This window comes from Meriones unguiculatus, chromosome 4 (genome assembly GCF_030254825.1).
Source record: "Meriones unguiculatus strain TT.TT164.6M chromosome 4, Bangor_MerUng_6.1, whole genome shotgun sequence".
NCBI lineage: Eukaryota > Metazoa > Chordata > Mammalia > Rodentia > Muridae > Meriones > Meriones unguiculatus.
The window spans coordinates 83399332-83417686 of NC_083352.1; the positions used below are offsets into that span (position 1 = coordinate 83399332).

The 18355-nt window shown below is 48.8% G+C and overlaps 1 pseudogene; it reads right to left on the minus strand.

The window, feature by feature from the left end:
- Positions 1–14950: 14950 nt before the first annotated feature.
- Positions 14951–15744, minus strand: LOC110550162 (large ribosomal subunit protein eL8-like; annotated as a pseudogene).
- Between the last annotated feature and the right edge of the window lie 2611 nt (positions 15745–18355).

Consider the following 18355-nt stretch of genomic DNA (forward strand, 5'->3'; position numbering starts at 1 on the left):
CAGGGGTTTTTGTTTGTTTGTTTGTTTGTTTTATTTTGTTTTCAGAAACTGTTTTTCTATGTTCCAAAAAAATCCAGAAACTCAGGCCTAGTTAGGCAAAGTTGAAAATGAAGCCTGTCATGGAGTCAGATTAGCCAAACAGACTGGGGCCTTCTGGGGGTCTCTCGGGGGTTTTGGAGTTACTAGACATCTCTCATCTCCCACTGGGCATGTTGCCAGGTTGCCAATCAGTACTAATCATTTTTGCTTTGGAAGGGAAAGGGTGAAAAGGAAAGAAAGAAAAGGGTGGGGAGGGGAGGGGAGGGGAGGGGAGAGAGTTAAAGGGAGGAGGGGGAAGGGGAAGGAAAGGGACAGTAAAGAGGGAAGGAGAGGGGAAAGGAGGCTAAGGGAAGGAAAGGTAAAGAGAAAGGAAGGGAGGGAAAGGGAAAGAAAAGGAGGGGAGAGGAGAAGAGAGAAGGAAAGGCATATGCTGTGTCCCTGAAGCACTCAGACTAGCCAACGGGGGCAATTTTAAACTATGCCTCCCCCACCCTTGGCCCATTAGGCTCTCAGGGCTGAGGAGGTTCTTAGCCACAGGGGTCATTTGACCTCCACATCAGGTACAGATCAGGATGCCCTGGCAGACAGGTATACCCCAGAGAAGCGCATCACTAAGTTCTGCAGGGTGTGGCCAGCTGTCCCCAAGAACTACCTGAGGAGGAAAGAGGAGGCTGTTTCCGCAGCCAGGGACCTGCATGGGGGTGTTTCTGGGGAGAAATGATTGTGGCACACAGTGGCCACCATTGGCCAGCACCTCACCAGCTCTCTGACTGCAAGGGCTGTGCTCTGCTTCTGTCACACCCAGTAGAGGCAGCAGGGAACTTACTGGACCACACAGCTATCGCTGAGCAGGGCTTTCTCGGGGGTCAGAGGACGGTGGTCAGTTTCTCGAAAGATTGGCTTGGAAGGCTGGTGAGTAGAACTGACCCCAGGCCTGTCAGAGCCTCACAAGGTTGCAACCGTGAGCTCATCGTGTGAGGCAAAGGCCCTGGGCACTGCCCCAGCTCAGGATACCCCAGTCATTGAGGCCACAAGTCCTGTCTTGTGTTTCAATCTGAACCTGAGACTCAGAACTTCCCAGTGGCCTGGAATGCGTTTCATCTCCTCACCTCCTTCTTAATTGCACAGGGCGGGGGTGGGGGTAAGGGGGGGAGCCTTATTATTCCTTTGAGAATCTGAAGGGCCGAGGAGACTGTTCTCATTGCCTCCATCCAGCTCAGGAAGGAGATGTGAGCTTGTGCCAAAACTTGTGTGAGCTGCTGAGAAAAACATCCAGAAGCCTGTTCTGAAGAAATTTTGGGGGCAAAAAGTTAACAATCAAAGGAAAGTTTGAGGAGACGGGTCCAGGGGACTTTCCTGTGGTTTCTCCCCCGGAGCTTGCCGACATCTCTGTCATCTTCTGGATTGTTCTGCTGGGGGGTGGCGGGGGGTGGGGCTGCGCAGCTGAGAGAATGAAGACTGTACCCATGGGCCAGTGAGAGGCTAATAGGGCCAGCAGAGGTGGGTTTGCTGGCTGACAGCATGCTGAGAGAGGCAAATGACCAACTGCTGTTTGGTGTAGCCTAGGACTAGGGCACAGTTGTCTGTAAGGTCCAGATACTGTGTCAGCTGTTCAGTCTATCCCTAAGCCCAGCACTGGCCAGCTCAGTCATGAGGGACAAGAGAGGGGCAACCCTTCCTCCCCCATTGAACTCTGGAGAGGCTGGGGCAATCTTTAGGCTCCTTCCTCCATCGCACCAAACTCCTGCTTCCTCTCCAGTGAGTACATTTTCTGAGATACCTCCCTTTGCAACCTACTCACATCAGTAAAGTCCCTCCTGTCACACTAGGCCTCATGTTTATGGTCCCAAGGACCAGGATGCAGACATGTAGACTAGTATAATGTGATGATAGCTGTGCATTCTCCTATCCCCACGTCGTTGCCCTCCAGGCTGAGGGCAATGGACTGAGGATCTCTGCTTAATGCAGCCTTGGGGGTCCCAATGGCCCTGGCGGGAGAAGCTCAGTCTTACTGAAGCTGCTCACAAAGTAACAGTTTTCTGAAGGAGAAAGAAACAAAGGAAACAAATCTACCCAGGTTACTTAGGGAGGTTTACTGAGAATGAGACCATCCTCAGGGTCCCTTCTGAGTCCCTAATCCCGGCAACCTGGATCCCTCCTATCCTGTGTCTTAGATGTTCTTTTCAGATTCCTGGAAATTCCTCTGTTGCATTGCTTAGCCAATCCCAAGAGACTCCCAGCAGCCTTTCCCACCCAGCTCTGTCTGGTCAAGTGTTACCTCAGCCCTTCTCTGGAATGTTCTCTACTCATGGAGACCATCGTCCCCTGGCTAGGTGGGTTCTAAGTCCTTACTGTCCTGCCGTTTGCCTTCTCTACACTCTGCCTTCCTACCATCCCAACATTTGTTCCTAAGGACCAAGCTGTGAAGCCTCTAGCCTCTTGGAAATTAGTGATTTTTTTTTTTAATCTTTAAATTTTAAGACGTTTATTTTATGGGTATGAATGTTTTGCCTACATGTATATATTTACAGTACTTGCATGCCCGATGCCTGTGGAGGTCAGAAGAGGGCATCAGTGCCCCTAGAACTGGAGTTACAGATGACTCTCAGTCTCTGTGTGGATGTTGGGAACTGAACCCAGGTCCTCTGCAAGAGCAGCTAGTGCTCTTAGCTTCTGAGTCATCTCTCCAGCTTCTTATTTTTAGTTATGGGTAAGCATGTGTGTGTGTCTCTGTGTGGGTATATTCATTTGGGTATAGTTCCCAAGGAGGGTGGAAGAGGTGTTGGATCCCCTGGAACGGGACTTACAGGTAGTTATGAAACACCATGTGAATACTGGGAACTGAACTCTGGTCCTCTGCAAGAGCAGCCAGTGCTCTTAAGCACTAAACCATCTCTCCATCTCCTTGATTTTTAAAATAAATCTTCCTTCTGTCTTACCAATACTGCAGTCACCTGAGGTGGGGTTTGTGGTGGGGTTAAAAGCTCCGAAAGTTCAATTCTGAGCAGCTAGTAGCTGTCATCCAAACACACTTTCCCAAGGAAGTTCTCAAGTTCCCAACATACCAACATGGTTTTCACCCTCCCTTAATGCCTTCAGAAAGGGTTATGAGAAATAAAATATGTTGCCATTTTGTTCCGGGCCACTTGTCGACTTCTAATAATCTTTGTTGCACTTCAGAGCATGAAGGGCTCTGGCTTCTGTGGCTTCCAAGAGGTGCCAAGAAGCCCCAAAACAGAAAAGCACAATGGCCCAGGGAGCTCAGGCAGAGGCCTCCTGGGGCCTCAGCCTCAGGGTCAGCTGCCTCCAGGGGCTGGAAGTCTGCCCCGTTGCCCATGGACCAGCAGGCAGGCTGAAGCTCTTCCTGCCTCTCCAGAGGGAGTTGCCCAGAGAGCAGGCAGCCCTGCTGTTGTTCTTTGAAGCTGCAGCTTCTCATCCCCTCTGCCTCACCCCTGCTGCTTCTGAGACAGGCTGGGCAGGGTCAGCAAGGGCTCTGCCTGGATGGTGGGAAAGAGCTCTGCTCAGCTGCTGCTTGCTGCAAGGCCATGCCCAAGGCACTGCCCACTGGCGAGGATGGCAGACGTTGTGGGAGCCTCCCGGAAAGGGCTGCCCAGCAGGTATCAGCCAGGCTGCAGAGGGTGAGTTCTATCCAGGCTCTCTCTGTGTGTCAGCCTCTTCAGGTTCCTAGTGTGTGTCCATCTGTCCTGCAGCCTGGATTCACAGCCCATCAAGTGCTATGCCCACGGCTATGAAGATTGTGGTGGCCTCCCCAGGCACTGCTGAATCCCCTTTGATCATGACCACGTCCAGGGATCTTTAACTGGAGTCTTGCTGGATTTTAGTTGCTTACCCCTCACCCTCTCCTCGAGTAGAGCCAGGCCTGGCTCAGGCTACAGAGCACAGACCCAGCAAGCTCCGCTCCTGACTCTGTCCACAGCTAGAACTGCAGAACTCTTGCTTTTCGGCACTGTGGGTTGAGTTCAGGGCTTTGTGTATGCTAGGCAAACGTTCTACCAGTTAGCTATATCCCTACTCATCTGTAGAACATCCTATGACCCTCTAGCCGGGACTCAAATCCTTAATCTGCAGTAAGATGTAGGGAGGGCTGATACTGGGAAGGTCTGGGCTCCTGAAGTTCATAGAATCTACTAGAAAATGACACATGAGCGAGTGCATTCTGCTTCTCTGAAATCAACAACTATAGGTTTTGAGAGCATCCTAGCTGAGCTAGAGGTCGTGCTCTCCTCCAGGCTGTGTGCAGCTTCCTGGGACCTCCGAGGCGGCAGGTGAATCTGAATCGGAAGGTTGGGGGGGCTGGTGCACAGTGACGGTCAGCAGGGACTCAGTCACTAGACCCAGAGCTGTGAAGAAATTTAGAGCCACAGATGATAAGCAGCAGCAGGATTCTAGCCCCTCCCGAGTTTCACATTTAGATTCTCCTGGAATTATGGTTGTAGTCCTTCCCTTAAAACACCACAAAATACAAAATCCACTGAATGCCCGAACCTGTTGAGCCTCTCTCTCTCTTCTCCTCCCAACGCCTGTCCCTTCTCTCTCTTTTCCCTCCCCTCCCTCTCTCCCTCCTTTTAAAACTAACTTTATTTAATTAATTAATTATTTGTTTGTTTGTTTATTTATTTATTTTTACCTTTCCTGACCAGCATCCAGTTCTCAACCTCAGGACCCTGAGCCCCGGCCCTGAACCCTGCCCCCGGCAAAGAGCCTGCATCTGCCGCCCCTGCCCAATACAACCTAATAGAGCTTTGTATCTATTGAGGGCCTGCTACTCCCGAGAAGGTGCCAGTTTAAAAATTAAAATTTTGATTTCAACTGAACGCATGCTGCTCTCATGCCAGAAGGCGATGTTTGGTTGGAACCCTTAGTCATCCCCTGCACGAGCTAAGAAACCCTGTTTGCTACCCTTCCCCCAACCTGGCCTGCCCACAAGGAGGAAACTCGTTATCTCTAACATGTCATCTCTCCCCATCTCTGCATTTCCCGATACCCACCCACGAGTGCCAGCCCAGCGGCTCAGGATCTTAAACGGGCATAATCCCAGCTTCTATCTCTTATGTCATCACCTGCCCCTGCCCCTTGCGCCCCGGACCCGCAAAGCCCCTTGCTTTAGCGTGGCTTCACTGACCTCCTCCGCCTGTGAGGTAGGTGAACTAGCCCAGGAGCTGCCTCTCAAAAAACCTGCCTTTATGCTTTTGATTGGGTTTGAATTGGTTCACTTTGTTGGTGGAGAAACCTGTTAGTCAGAAAGTCCTGTGTGGAAACACTGAAAAATTTGAGATTATCTACCATCTGTCGGTCTATCACGTGTCTGTCTTTTGTCTATCATCTTTTATCTACCTGTGTACACTCAATAACCTTTCCACCATATATCATTTATCATTATCTGTCTATCTACCCACCCTCTATCACAATTCACTGCTTTCCTGTGTAAAATCATCTGGTCTTAGTGAACCTCTGGGTCAGGCCATCAACATCATTTTCTAACTCTATAACATTTCCTTTACCCCAAGAAGGCCCGCCCTGTTTATTACTAGCCACTTCCCATTATCCCCCGGGGCCCCTAGAAACCACAAATGTGTATTTTCTCTCTACAGACTTGTTAGTTCTGGACTCTTTATATCAAAGTATGTATCTGGCATGAGGCTTTAATGCCTCACTGTTTTCACTCAGGTTGATGTTTTCAAGGCCCCCTCTCCCCGCACAGTAGTACAAATCACTATTTCATTCCTGTTCATGGCTGAGTGTTATTCTACCACACATTTCACTCATCCAATCGACAAGTCACAAAAATAACACCCCCGAGGTTGACCTCTGGCCTCCAAATGCTCGCAGACACAGGTACTCACAAGCGACCATGTGCAACAAGCACGGGTGTGCAGGGAAATGAGCATTGACTGAACGGAGTAATGGGATTCCTCCCTTGCCACACTTAGAACCTGAAGCCAGTGGACTAATGAGAAGTGCAGAAAGCCTTTCTAGACATATCCAGCTGTCACTTGGCCCGTGACAGTTTCTTCAGTTGTAAATGAAGGAAATCATAGCCCCTGCCCAAGGTGCCATAGTCTATGGAGACCAGAGCTCCTCAGTGTATTATTCTGTACCTTGAATGCCGAGACTACAGCTGTGTGGCTTGCTGTTTCCTTTCAAAACCCATTGCCAGCACTTAGGCTCACAGAAGCTTGGCCTAGAGCCTGTGTACACGGAGAAAGCCCAGCCATCTCTGGGTGACTTTCAGAGTGCTTGGCCAGCCTCACATCATGGAAGGGGAGCTGTCCCTCATCTGCATCAGCTGTCACTGAGCTGCAGGCTGGGGTGAGGACCGAGCAGCCAAAGTGTGAGGAATGGTCCTTGACACCGAGTCTGAGCTTGAGCCAAGCCTTTAGAACCGTGATTCATCTCGCTCTCTCTCCAGCCTTTCTAGACTTGGGACCCGTTGTTGTGTCTATTCCCTGGAAGTTATAGCTGCCAGGAGAGAAAGAAAGAAAGAAAGAAAGAAAGAAAGAAAGAAAGAAAGAAAAGGAAGGAAGAAAGAAAGAAAGAAAAAAGAGAAAGAGTTGCAGAGCTTGAAGTAGAGAAAACTACATACAATTTTCTGCAGCCATCAAATGAAACACGGAGGAGGGGCAGGATCATGAGGCATTTTCTTTCTTTCCCTTCCTTCTTTCTTCCTTTCTAAATTCAGTTTTATTTTATGTGCATTGGTGTTTTACCTGCATGTGTGTCTGTGTGGGTGTCAGATCTTGGAGTTACATACAGTTGAGAGCTGCCATGTGAGTGCTGGGAATTGAACCCTGGGTCCTCTGGAAGAACAGCCAGTGCTCTTAACTGCTGAGCCATCTCTCCAGCCCCATGAGGTGCTTTCTTACAGCTGTTTGCTGTTGCAGTTTGAGAACTAATGATGGTTCTCTTCGGAGGCAAGGAGCGTAAGGAGGTAGACTAGTTGGTTGCTGCGGTACAAGGCCAGCTTCTGAAATACAAGCTAATTTTAATAAATCGAATTTGCTCCTGAGTGCCACAAACTGCTAAAAGGTCAAATCCAGGATGTTCTTTTAGACTTTCACTGCGTGTCCATGGAGCAGGTGTGGAGAGATGGAATGGAGACACCTGTCCAGTCAGTGATAATTGCTTCTTGACCTGAGATAGGATTTCTTTGTATGGCCTGAGTGGAATCCAAACTCATGATCTTCCTGCTTCAACCTTTCCCATTCTGAGGTCACAGGCACAGCCCTGGAATTCAAGATTCTCCTGCCTCAGCCTCCTCGGTGCTACATATGTGTGGTGTATAGACATACATTCAGGTAAAACTCATATGCATAAAATGAAATAAAACTTTTACAAAAACACAGAATGGATGGATGGTTCTTGAGAACAGCACGCAAAGCCATCTTCACACACATATCATCATCTTACCCCCAAGAAGCCATCCACAGCTCATGTTGATACAGGTGGAGACTTATGTTGCCATGGAACTGTGCCAACCTAGGCCTGGGCCTGGCAGCCTGGGCCTGGCAGCCTGGGCCTGGCATCCCCTCTGCTGTATTCCCATGTTGCTGCCCTCACTGCTGAGCCCTGGCCCTTACCCCTCTTCTAACCACATCATCATAGAACCACTCACAGGGCCTTCTGTCGCATGGAAACTGTAGCTTTTTAGCTTCACTTCCTGTTCCTTGGGAGGAGTCTTAGCTGGACAACGTCCGCTTACCAGCCAGCTGCTGCCTGATGGCACCCACAGTGTTCCCACATGACTCCCGGTGGCCCCTTGACGCCAGCATGTGAGCCTGTTTGGGGGCAGGAGGCTACATAGACATCCCTGGTGCTGAGACTCTCTGTGCTCCTCTGCCAGTCCCTCCTCATAGGTTTAAATGACAGTGAGGGCCTGGCAGGCTGCAACACAGCAGATACTCAAACCCGGAGGTCTCTCCTCATCCCTAGAACCGAAGTACTCTTGATTCCTGTTCTTGGTAGGCCACCCTAGGGCAGTCGGTTCCTGGGCAGAGCTGGTTCCAGCTGTCCAAGGACTCCAACGCTTTGCGGCACAATGCAGCAATTGTCACATGCTTTGCTGATGTACCTGCAGGTCCCTAGGACTTAGCAGAGCTGGCTTCTCAGCTCTGTGCAGGGCTGGGTGGAAGACTCACTGCCCATGGCTCCCTGTCAGCTGGAGGTAGCGACAGGGTAGATGCTCAGCGTTTGGAGTAGCTTGAAGGTCTCTGGTTCTACTCTAGCCTGTGCCCTTCACAGCATGATGGTCTCAGAAGAGACAAGCAGCACAGGTAGTGGCTTGTCTCAGAGCTGTGTTCCCAGAAGCCAGAGTCAGAGCTGCAAGCTTCTTAGCATAAAATTCAGGCTCTCAGAGCATCTCCTCTACTTTGCAAAGGTTCCTGGTACCTGCATCAGTTTCACAAAATCATTTCTGCAGCAGCCAGGAGGCAGCCAGATTCAACAGGGGTGAGGCCTTCCCCCACTGGCAACAGCCTCCATTAAATTGCAGGATGATCCAATTCCCCTTTTCATCCCTTAAAGACAAAATCCATCAGGACCTTCCTGACGGCAGCCAGATGCCAGGAATTGGCTGTAAACGATTTCAGGGTCTCTGAGCAGTTGAATGCCCTATGAAAGCAAAGTAAGTTGTGTACAAATAATTCAATCAGCTCGGGGAACTGTGTAGGGGTGGGTGCTAAGTGTGTTGGAGATGGTACCTCCGGGCGGTTTATTGAAGCCAGTTTCATAATTTAACAAAACCATCCTGGCACCCCACACAAAGGCCTCCCTGTTTGATCCCCTAACAACTCTGCTTAACACTTTCTGAGGAACTGGGGTTTGGATCCTGAGCTGTTTCCAGCATTAGCTAATCAATCATCAAAAGACACTTTCCACAAAGGCGGCTGACCCAGAGTCCTGGCTTGACCTCCTTGGTTGGACATGTAGTAAGGGATTTTCCAAGGTCAGTGCTGGGTGTAGGAGGTTGAGGGACAGACAGGTCGCTGCTGGGGCCTATCCTGTAAGTGGTTTACTTCTGACCATTGCTACTGCCTTTCCTTTAACCACGTGGTCTACCTGGATAACCCTAGGAGCTGAAAGCGCCTTTCCTGGCTTAGGACTCAAATCCGAGTTGCTGTTCTTGTTTATCAAAGCACAGGCATGAGGTTGGCTTAGCCAAATCATCCTGGTTCTGAGAGTGGACACGGTCCACTCTGTCTTCCCAAGTGCAAAGAGGGAGTTCTGTCCCTGTCTGTTTAGTGGATTCATTTGCCTTTATTATTATTATTATCGTCATTATATTATTATTTGGTGTTGTCTGTGGGTGGAGTTTTATATCTTAAACTTAGAAGTAATACAGGATCTTTGGACCCTCTAGGGAGGATTCGAGGAGAGAGATGCTGAAAGTATATACAGTGCTCCCTTGAGGGGATTGAAGTGTGCACATCACCACCACTGTCATGTAGTCTCTGGTATTTGTCCCCAAACCCAGCTTGATAGTGAGGGAAATGATAAGCAGGAAAACCCAACAAGAGACTCCTTCTGTAACCTCCCTCACCTCTCTGCAGCAAGGCTCTTATCTGAGTTCACAGAGCAAGGACAGATGAAGAGTGACACAGTCCAGGGCTGGAGAAAGCTGGAGGCCTATGCACATCTGGGGGCCTCCTCCAAGGAACCCTGGAGCAGGAAAGATCCTAGGGTGAAACAGGTCTGAATGGAGGAAGGAACGGAATGGTACAGCCTCATCAACCCCAATATCATTGAACACAAAGGAAGATGGCAAGTGAGAAGGGGAAGGTCTCCACATGGTGCCCAGTGGTGGCTGTCACAGAAGCTAGGCCAGAGTGGCCACGTGGCATGGGAGCCCCACAGTCTCATCCAAAAAAGGATAAAGGCAAGGATGTGTGCTCAGCCACCGTCTGCTGAACCTCGGAGTGACGCTACTCTGCCACTCCCCACTGACCAGAAGTTCTGAATTCAAGTGTCCGATGTTTCCTTCCTCAGCCCTTTAAACCTCCCACCAGCCTCCACCCCCCTGAATATGCACGGCTAACTCTAGCAAGGCTCTTCCTAGATAAATATCAACATTCAGTACAGGCTCTTGCCCGTCCCTCCCCTCTGTCTCTAGACAGTAGACAAGACGTTTTGTTTTGTTTTTCTGATTATTTAATTATGGTAAAATGTCACTGCAGGTGTAGCACGGAAAGCACCATACACACAGAGCCAAAAGGCTTAGCTTGATTCTCCAGTTTAAAGGTGCTCACGGCACTGCAGTGATCCTGGGCACTTTAAATCTCGTGGATAGGCAAGGTGGGAGTTGTCAGCTCTAGCAGCGCCAGAGAAGGCCTGCGAATCAAATTCTTTGCTTCCCAATGGGATGGTGTAAGCCAGTGGAAGCCCCATTGGAGGTCATTTTGGTGAGTCAGGAACAGGTCAAGATGCCCACAGCCCAGTCAGGTCACTGTGATGACTAATATTGTCAACTTGACAGAATCTAGACTCAGCATGGGAACGAACCTCTGGGCCTGTGAATGAGGGAGTTTCTAGACTGGGTGAACTGAGGTGAAAAGCCCCGCCCTGAAGGTGTTTCCTGATCAGTGTTCGGGGTGCATGGGAAGCCTTGTCTCACCTTGGCCTTCCAGAACAGCACTGTCTCATCCCAGTGGACTGAACCCTCTGAAACCATGTGCCAAGTCTCTTTTCTTTCCTTAAGTTGCTTTTTGTCAGGTGTTTTGTCACAGCAAGGAAGACCAGTGGCTAACCGAGGCTTAGGTTTTACAAAGCCTGGGGAGTGTGGCGGCTTGAATAAGAATGACTCCCATAGGCTCATATATTTGAATGCTTAGTCATCAGGGAGTGGTACTATTTGGGGTTTGTCTGATTTTGTTTTCCCAGACAGGGTTTCTCTGTGTAGCTTGGCTCTCCTGGAACTGGCTCTGTAGACCAGGCTGGCCTCAGACTCACAGAAGTCCTGGGATTAAAGGTATGTGCTACCACTGCCCAGCTAGAGTGGCACTACTTCAAAATGATTAGGCGTTGTGGCCTTTTTGGAAGAAGTGTGTTGCCAAGAGTGGGTTTAGAGGTTTTGAAAGCGCACACCAGACCGACGTGCCCCCTGGGTCAGATGTAGCTCTCTGGTCCTGCCCCAGAGCCATGCAATGCCACCATGACCCCTGCCATGACGATAGTGAACTAAGCCTCTGAGACAGCAAGCAAAGCCCCCAGTTAAATGCTGCCATTCATAAGAGTCGGCCTTGGTGTGACGTCTCATCGCAGCAATAGGACAGTGACTGAGACAGTGACTCAGGTAGGCATGGGAAGTGCTCCATGAGAGTCGGTGCTGGAGTGCTGTGGGTAACACACACTTGATTCCTACACCTCTCTCCATGTTTCACTTTAATAAAAAGTGACCAATAAAGGAACGTAGGCTGGCATAAGGTCTGATAAACACAAGGTCGGCAGAGCCTTGAGTACAGCTCTCCTTGACTCCATTGTGTCTACACATAGACTAAAAGCATTTATGTGTTTATTATTCAAGAAAATCTATAGTCAGGGAGCTGAGGAGATGGCTGAGTGAGCAAAGCACTCATGCTGGGACCTGAGTTCAGATCCCCAGAGGCCACGTATAAACAACAACAAAACAGGAGTGGCCACAAGCATCTGTATTCCTAGCACTAGGAGGCAAAACAGGCGGATACCTGGAGCTCAGTGCCCAGATAGTCCATGAGTTCAAGCTCCAGGTTCAGTGAGAGACAGAGACCCTTTCTCAAAAGACAAGGGCGAGCTACCGGAGAAGCTTCTTAATGCAGTTGACAGCAATCAACATGGAGAGCCACAGCTGGTCAATGTGCAGAGAGAGAGACACTGGAGCACTGAGCCCTAAACGGGGTGTTTCCATCAAACCCCTCTCAAGTCTTAGGGACCTGTGCAGAAGAGGAGGCCAAAAGAGTGTAAATGCTAAAGACAATGGATGACTCAAGGAAGCAGTGTCTTACACGATAGGGCTTATGCACTTACGAGCTCACAGAGACTGTGACAGCACAAGACCTGCACAGGTTTAAGCCAGACAAAAATCTCAGCACTGAAAAGAGAAAGTAGATGCACTGCTCCATCCCTAAACAAGAAGCTATTTGCAGTTGATATTTGCTGGGAAGGGAAAAACTCAGTTTTCTCCAATGGAGTATCAAGGGGTCAATCCCCCACACTCCAGGGCAGGCCTCATGTGTGGGAGTAATTGGCCAACACAAAACTAACTCACCGTTTGTCTTAGCTGGGGTTTCTATTGCTGTGACGAGACACCATGTCCAAAAATCAAATTGGGGAGGAAAGGGTGTATTTACACTTCCATATTGTAGTTTATCACTGAAGAATGTCAGGATAGGAACTCAAACAGGGCCGGAACCTGAAGCCAGGAGCTGAAGCAGAGGCCACTGAGGGGGTGCTGCTTACTGGCTTGCTCCCCATGATTTGCTCAGCCTGCTTTCTTACAGAACCCATGACCAGCAGCCTAGAGATGGCAGCACCCACAATGAACTGGGGCCTCCCCCATCAATCATTAATTAATTAATGCCCTACAGGATTGCCTACAGCCAGATCTTATGGAGGCATTTCTCAGCTGAGGCTCCCCTCTCTAGGATGACCCTAGCTTGTGTCAATTTGACATAAAACTTGCCAGTACACTGGTTTTCTTGTGGAGTTTTTGTTTCATTTTGCTTTGTTTTAGCAACTCCTCATGTGTGGTACACCTTCTACACACACACACACACACACACACACACACACACACACACAGAGAGAGAGAGAGAGAGAGGGGAGTGGGCAAATTTAGGAATTTTTTATTAATATGCTATTTTTATTAGTTTCAATAAGCAAGCAAAACCATATGTGTTCACTTAATTGTATCCAATTGGGCTAACCAAGTGAAGTATATAACAATTATTGGGGTTTTTTTGTTTGTTTGCGAGGACTTAAAAAAATCTCAGGAATTTAAATAATTCACAACAAAGTTGGGGAGAGCAAAGAAAAGAAGAAAGAAATGTTAATTACTAGTTAATGAGTTCATGGATTAGAATGACCTTTCACCTGGAAGAGAAAAGGGCCAAATCAAAAGATAATGTTTTTTATTTTATTTTACTTTTTATTTTTAGGCGGGTGGGGTTTGTTTTGAAACAGGGTCTCTCTAAGTAACTTAGGCCGGCCTAGAAATTGCAGTCCTCCTTCCTCAGCCTTGGGAGTGCTGAAATGACAGGTGTGATATGGCCACCCTGCCTGGCTTTGAAGGTGCTTCTTTCCCTAGATCAGGATGGAAGTTGCGCTGGGCTACAGGACTGGAAGAGAAACTGGAACACACCCAGAGATGAATTTGGAACAGCGTAAAGACACAACCAGCAGAGCGCTGCTCTGCCCCAGAGGGAATGCCAAAGCTCTGGGCCATTACCTGACAACCACCAGTGTGTTTGCAGACTCCGCAGGGCTGCTTGGGACCAACTGGACGGCGCTCATTCTCAAGGTCACACCCAGGTGGAGGAAAAGAGACTGACCTCTGCTCCAGGTAGGCACACCTCCCTCCTCCACTCAGAACCAAGCCCAGCCTTTATTTCGGGTGCTCTTTGATAAAGTAAAGTCCCCTCTGATTTCTTTGCATTTTTTCCCGAGCAGATTCCTCATGCTGAGAGAGCCTTTTACATTATTAATAAAAGTTTTGAGTTCGGTTACTTTGCTGTGGAAAATGAAAGGCTCTCTTTGGGGCCCTTTGAAATGCCAGCGTTACACACCTCCCATTAAGGCACTTAGAGACCGAACACCCAGAGGGTTGAAAAAGCGGGGCCGCCCACGGAATCCAGAATTGTGTCTGCTGCTGGGGGAGAGCATGGCAGACACTGGCGACAGCTCTACATTTGGGGATGTAATTAAAAGTTTACTTTCCTTCGTCTGTTGCCATGGGGACGATGTTTGGTTGCCGATCTGAAATCATAAAGGGTGGTGGAGATCTATTGAGGAAAGCAAAGGTGACTTGGGAAAAAGGCTTTTAAGACCCCGTGGCTTGAATGGGGCAGGTAGACAGCCCACAAAGAGGGCAGACAAAAGTCGGAAAAAGCCTAGATCTTATTATTTTGCTCACAAACAAGGTAGGAACAGTTTTGTAAGCAGAATCAGCCTTGTTGCCAACCTTTTTTCTCATCTCTCTCTCTCTCTTTTTTAAATTTTATTTTTTGAGACAGGCTTTCATGTAGTTAAGGCTGGCTTCTCAACTCATTATGAAGCCAAGAATGATGCTGATTTTCTGATCCTTCTGTCCTCCCACCCCCAAGTGCTGGGGTTACAGGCGCATGCCATCATACCCACTTGATGTTGTTCTGGGGAATCTGTGCTTGCCAGGCAAGCTTTCTGCCAAATGAGCCACAAATCCAGCCGCTCAATGCTTATTTTAAAATCAGCTTCTCCTTTGCGTCGGGCAACAGCAGTGCTTGTGTTCAGGGTGTTCAGGTGTGTACACCCTTACGGGTCGAAGGACAATGTGAAGGACGGTGCTGGAACCTTGTAAGATTCTGCCTTGACCTTTTATTTTGAGTATGATAACTTTAGCTTCAGTGTGACTGAATGCCTGAAAAAAGCACTGAACAGAAGGATTGTCTTGCTTCGTGGATTCAGAGGGTTTAGTCTGCAGTGGCTTTTCCCCCTGACCTTGGGCAGATCATCCTGGTGGTAGGAACTAAGATGGAGGGTTGATCTTCACAGAAGACAGGAAACAGATCGTGGCTGGAAGGGGCCAGGGACAAAATATCCTGGAGACTCACCCTTAGGGGTTCGCTCCCACCAACTAGACCCTACTTTTTTTTTTCTACATTCACAAATACCTTAAAAAAAAAACTTTGTAATTATATTTATGTACAGAAAACTTAGCAGTGTATATTTAATCCAGTTTAGTGGCGAGTATTTTAGCCTTTGCCCTTTCCAGCTTGGCAATGAGAGCCACAGATTTAGGATGCAGGACGTGTCCTCCCAGTGGCGGCAGATCTTCGTGTCTGTCGTTGTAATTGGTCCTAATAGCCTCCACCAGCTTAGCCAGAGCGCCCTTGTCTTCCGAGTTAATCTGTGTGAAGGTGACGTGGTGCAAGTCTTCCCTGTGGGCCAGCCGCCCCAGCCTGGCCTTTCCCTTGATGATGCAGTAGGGCCCCCCCATCTTTCGACACAGGGCAGGTAGGAACACCACCAGCTCAATGGAATCTACACCATGGGCAAGCCACCAGCTGAGCCTTCTTGTTCTCCACCAAGGTGGTGACTGTGTTGAGTCCTGCTCAAAGGACAGGTGCTGTCTTAGTTGGGACATCTCTTTCCCAGCAGCTTTCTTCTCAGCAAGGGCCAGTAGCCTCTGCTTCTTCCCCTGCTTTGTCTCTGGCCTGTATTCGTGGACAAGCTTAAGCAGCTGGGTAGCCGTTTGCCCGTGCAGGACCTAGTTGAACTGCTTAATGGCAGGAGGTACTTGGAGTCATGAGTAGAGGATGGCCCTTTGCCTCTGCGGCCTGATGTAGTGGGGCCATTTGACAAAGCACATGAGATCTGTTTTGGGCTGGATATCCTGCCCAATGCCAAAGTTCTTGGGCCTTTTTTCAAACAAAGGATTGATCACCTTTTTGGCTTCTTATTTCTTCATGACAGTGGGGACCAGGGCCACCTTCTTCCCCTGGCCTTCTTTCCTTTGGGCATCTTGTTGGACTAGAGAAGAGAGCCCCAAATATCTTTTATTAAAAATAACAGTGATTTCCTGAACACTGCCTTCTCTCTGCTCCCTACTATTCACCTGTCTTTCCCTTTCTCAACAACCTCTTTTTCAAGTTCATATCTATTTGTTTCATTCGGTGACCCACTGAGTTTCACCAGGGCTCTCTGTGTGACCGTGGGTTTGGAACAATCTGTTGGAGCCTGACAGGCTCAACAGTGGGTATACAACTGAAGACAGTGACTCTCCTTTCCTCAGACTCTATCACTAGCTAAGGGTTCAGTGGGAAAGGGTATGACCTCATGAGCCCCTCCCCTTCCAATGATTGATGGCCGTCACTGCCAATCTTGTGCAGGCCCAGGTAATCACAGTTGTGAGTTCATGACTGCAGTGCTTGTGTTGAGAAGAGAGAATGGTATCTGGCTGCCACTCACCCTTATTTTCCAATATTGATATTTCAATATATCAATCCTTATTCTCCAGGTCTTAAATATTTTCTACCTTTTCTTTTGCCATTATTTCCTGAGCTCCAGTCAAGGTAGGATAAATGTCTTGGTTTTGGCTGGGCCTTCAGCAATCTGGGCATCCAGGCGTCTCTAAATGTTTATTGCAAAGAGAGGTTTCTCTGATTAAAGCTGAGAGCAGATTTTGCTATGGGTGTAAGCATGGAATTTAGAAGGCAGTTTAATGCTATGCCAATTTAGTTAAATAACAGCAGTAAGTGCTCTACCTGGGCCTGCATGCTGCCGGGACATGGGTTGTTAACCAGCCTTACAGCACTAGGGTATGGTTTCCTCATGAAATAGACCTCAAATCAAATCAGAGAGGAGTTGGTTGTCCCTAAAGCAAACGTTAAATCCTACGTTTTAGAATGTGTAGGACCTTCCAAAATAGCCCCAAACCCAGGCCTATAAACCCTACAAATAGGAGCCTGTGCGGGTCTTTGCATATTTAAGCCATAAAGGATATAGTTTTTCACAAGTGTAGCTTCTGAGGCCAACCTTCATGGCAGTCTGCTCAGGTCACAACAAAGCATCGCAATAGGCCGTCCTGCCTCCCTCGCCTGTGGTAAAGGAATTAGGAAGTGGGTCTGATTACTACTTTTCTAATCACTTGATAAAATACCTGGCAAAAGCAACTGAAGGGTATTAGGGTTTGTTCTGGCTCACAGTTTGAGGAGATATAGTACATCACAGAGAGACAGAACAGGAGCAGGAGCAGGAGGCAGCTGGTCACACTGTGTCCACAGTCAGGAAGCAGAGCGAGACGGATGCTGGTGCTCAGCTCGCTTTCTCCCTCTTCAGTCTGTGGCCCCAGCCCACGAGATGGTGCAGCTCCCGTTCACTGTAGGTCTAACCCACCTCAGTCATCCCAGTCTAGAAAAGTCCCTCGCAAACACACCCAGAGATGTGTCTTCTGGGTAATTCTAGATCTTGTCAAGTTGACAACATTAACCGTGACCACTTCATATTGGGTAGAAATAGAGTCCGTTTTCTCATAAGAGAGTGGGGGAGCTAGTGTTCTCCAAAGTTTTCTGAAATGTGTGGACCCAGCCAAAACCCTGGTGGAGGAAAAGCCCACTGGAATCCAGCCATACCTGCACCCCTGCCATGGACTTCAGACCCCAGAACCTAAGAAAGAAATGCCTGCTGTTGGTAAGCCATTTCGTCTATGGCACCTTGCTGTGGTAGCCTGTGTTGTATTCAAGTAACACGCAGCTCAGAAAGGTCAAAGTTGACATGGCGTGCTGTCCTCCAGTCAGGGCTTTGCATTCTTTTGCTCCCTAGCATATATCCTCCTGCTGTTGACTATGGGTCAGTCACTGCCCAGCAATTTCCTGCTTGGATCTTATGTATTTCTCCTGGTACCCACCTGGATATAATTATCCTCACTTGGCAAGACAGGGAGACATGTTGGTTGTAGAATGTCTGTTGGCTTCCACAGCCTGGTACAGAGGGAGGCAAGTTTAAACTTGGGTTGATCATGGCTGACTCCTCCTTGGGCCCTGCAAATACCAACCTCTTGAATCAAGTGCTTGGAGGTGAGTTTGGCCAACACCAGGTGCAGAAAGCATTAGACTCTTTTACAGGGTGCTGTCCGGGGCAAGCGGAGCCTACCTGATGCACAAGGTGGGTGCTGCTAATATTCCAGGCCAATTAGAAAAAATTATAGACCTTTGCTCAATTGGACACTCAGAGGTTCTCTCGGTACTCTTTAATCACCCTGTAAATCACCAACTAGCCAGATGGCAGAAGGCTCGCAGGCTGTGAGCCTGCGCATTGCTTCTGTGTGCCAGGCTTACACATCTTTGCTTTTCTTCAGTCACTGCTGATGGAGTGACCAGTGTGTGCAATTCCCCTGAGCTCAGCCTCACTCAAGAGCCCTCTAGCTCTAAAGCGGCTTTCTCAAAGCCGCCCTGCTTCCAGGGACACAACTTCCATGCATCCCTGTTACCCTGGAGACCAACCTACAGAGACTCAGCTCAGCTGATAGCACAGCCCTTCTCAGGCCAATGAACAGATATACACGGAGTATCCAGGATCCCTGTTGGGTGACAGAGTTTTCCTGGGGAGAAGTAACACACATAGAAGTCTGTTC